This window comes from Cibotium barometz, chromosome 5, assembly GCF_041138505.1.
Source record: "Cibotium barometz isolate CiBa-2024 chromosome 5, ASM4113850v1, whole genome shotgun sequence".
Taxonomy (NCBI): domain Eukaryota; kingdom Viridiplantae; phylum Streptophyta; class Polypodiopsida; order Cyatheales; family Cibotiaceae; genus Cibotium; species Cibotium barometz.
The window spans coordinates 48,592,032-48,594,993 of NC_141050.1; positions in this window are offsets into that span (position 1 = coordinate 48,592,032).

Here is a 2,962-nt window from a genome sequence, read left to right on the forward strand (position 1 = left end):
ACTTTTTCCTTATTGTAAATTCGAGAAACCTAGTCCTATTCGTTTTTCCATTTAAGCTTAAACTAACAACTTTTTCCTTATTGTAAATTGTTGAACTTAAACTAATATCTGTTTCCTTTGAACTTAATCATATTTGTTTATTTTGCCCATAATAGATTTAAAACAAAATAACATCATTGTTAATAAAGCATGTGTGTGTGTGTGTGTGTGTGTGTAAGCATGCACGCACATGTGCATGTGTTAATGTGTCTATGCGTGCGCGTGCGCGCATGTGTGTGTGTGTGCATGCACGAGCAGTTCTACGTGTGTGAATTTATTCTAATAAATTAGTAGTTTTCTCACTTGTTCCCAAATCAATCTTACATTATGAGAGTTTTGAGGTATTCTTGGGCATAAAGATGCATGAGAAATATTAAGACCTTGCAAAATGAAACCCATAAACACCTTAGTTGTATTAATATTGTGTTCTCCTAGATATAAAGACAACCTTTCATCCTAATGCATCTGAATGAATAATTCTTTACTAAGTTGAAGTCTTCATTTCATAAATATAAATCACATGACCAATTATGTAACACTCCCACTCACACAATACCCAATATGAGAAGATTTGATGAAGTAGAAGAGAGAATAGAGTCTTTGATTATATCCATCTTTCATACGATAGATAACAAGAGGAGGACTCTTATGTAGAGCTCGAACCTCCCGACCACCCTTGAGCAATCAGTCTTTCATGTACATGTATCTCAATCTCTTGTGTAGAGCTCGAATCTCCCGACCACCCTTGAGCAATCAGTCTTTCATGTACATGTATCTCAATCTCAATCTAAATCTTAATCACAATCATAAGCTCAATCTCAATCTCAATCTCAATCACAATCACAATATCAATCTCAATCTCAATCTCAATCTCAACCATAATCTTAATCTCAATTTCAATCACAATCTCAATCTAAATCAAAATCTCAAAAGGAAAGAGAATCTGTAAGACAAAGAAGATGCAGCACCACAGGGCCTCTTATTATTTATGTTATAGCTATGTGGATATGTGTAAGATTGAGTAAAGTAAGGAAAAGTGCTTTTAAAAATAGAAAAGTGGAAAAAGTTGAGCTAATAAAGAGTTTTGGTTGTATCTTACAATTAATACGATTTTAGGAAAAAGTGCCCACACTGCCTTATCATATAAACAATGCAACGATCAACTTTTGTGTTTTGAAATTCTCGCTTTGGATAACACATGACTAAGTTATGGGAAATTTATTGAAACTATCCTTAATTTGTGTTACTCTCCAAAGGAGGCCCTGTGGTGCTGCATCTTCTTCATCTTCACAGATCCTCTTTCCCTTGAGGGATACCTTTGAGATTGTGATTTAGATTGATATTGAAATTGAGATTAAGATTATGATTGAGATTGAGATTGAGATTGTGATTGTGATTGAGATTCAGATTGAGCTTATGATTGTTATTAAGATTGAGATTGAGCTACATGTACATGAAAGACTGATTGCTCAGGGGTGGTCGGGAGGTTCGAGCTCTACACAAGAGTCATCCTCTTATTATCTATTGTATGAAAGATGGATATAATCAAAGAATCTATTCTCTCTTCTACCTCATTAAATCTTCTCTTATTATTATTTATTGGGTATTGTGTGAGTGAGAGCGTTACATAATTGGTCACCTGTAAGTTATATTTATGAAATGAAGACTTCAACTTAGTAAATCATTATTCATTCACATGCATTAGGATGAAAGGTAATCTTTATATCTGGGAGAACACAATATTAATACAACTAAGGTGTATATATGATGGGTTTCATTTTGCAAGGTCTAAATATTTATCATGCATCTTTATGCCCAAGAATACCTCAAAACTCTCATAATGTAAGATTGATTTGGAAACGAGTGAAAAAACTACTAATTTATTAGAATAAATTTACACAGGCACAAGTGCTCGTGCATGCATACACACATGCACAAACAACACACACACACACACAAACACAGATAGATATAATCAAAGACTCTATTCTCTCTTCTACTCCATCAAATCTTCTCTTATTATTATTTATTGGGTATTGTGTGAGTGGGAGCGTTACAAGTGGTATTAGAGCAAGCCAACTCCATAATCGGGTGAAGATGGAAGATTTTGAAAGAAGAATCAGGGAACAACAAGAAACAATTACGCGTGGATTCAAACTTGAGAGCCGATGAGAGAGCGAAGAAGGCACCTATTGATGATGCAATTATTTACGTCGATTTGAATGGAGCAAGCGGTTCCAACCCACCAAAAAAACAACAGGAACAACCTGTGTGAAGACAACCCTGCAGAATTAGCCTTACAACAAGTCTTCAAGAAGGCCAAACTCAGTGAATTCAATGGCGCGAAGAAGATGAGAGAGGAGATAGAATATTGGCTAGAACAACTCGAGGATTTATTTGCTCTACGCAAACTCTCAAAAGAAGGAAAGGCCAAGATAACAATTCTGCGAACTCCGAAGCATCGCAAAGTTATGGTGGAAGTCTTATATGCAGACGTGAGTACTATCAGGACCTGTTGGATGGGCATAATTTTGCCTTCAAGCAGAAAAAAAGGTACTATTATCCCCATTATAACATGGAGAAGAAGATGGAGTTTTATAATTTTAAATAGTTTAAAGATGACACACACAATGTCGGTGGATGATTACAAAGAAAAATTCTTGTGGCTACATAAGTATGCACCAGAGGTGACCAGCGATGCTTTGAAAAGCAAATTCATAGAAGGACTGTGGGACGAGCTATGATATCAAGTAAAAAGAACGAGATGCATTGATTTTCTTGATGCTATTCGAAAGCAAAAAAATTTGTGAAGACACAACAATTAAACGAAAAGAAGGCAGCAAAATCAAAGCTCATCTTCACAAGATAATAAAGCCCATCCAATGCTTTATGTGTCTTTATTGAAGAAAGGTGTTGCTAATGT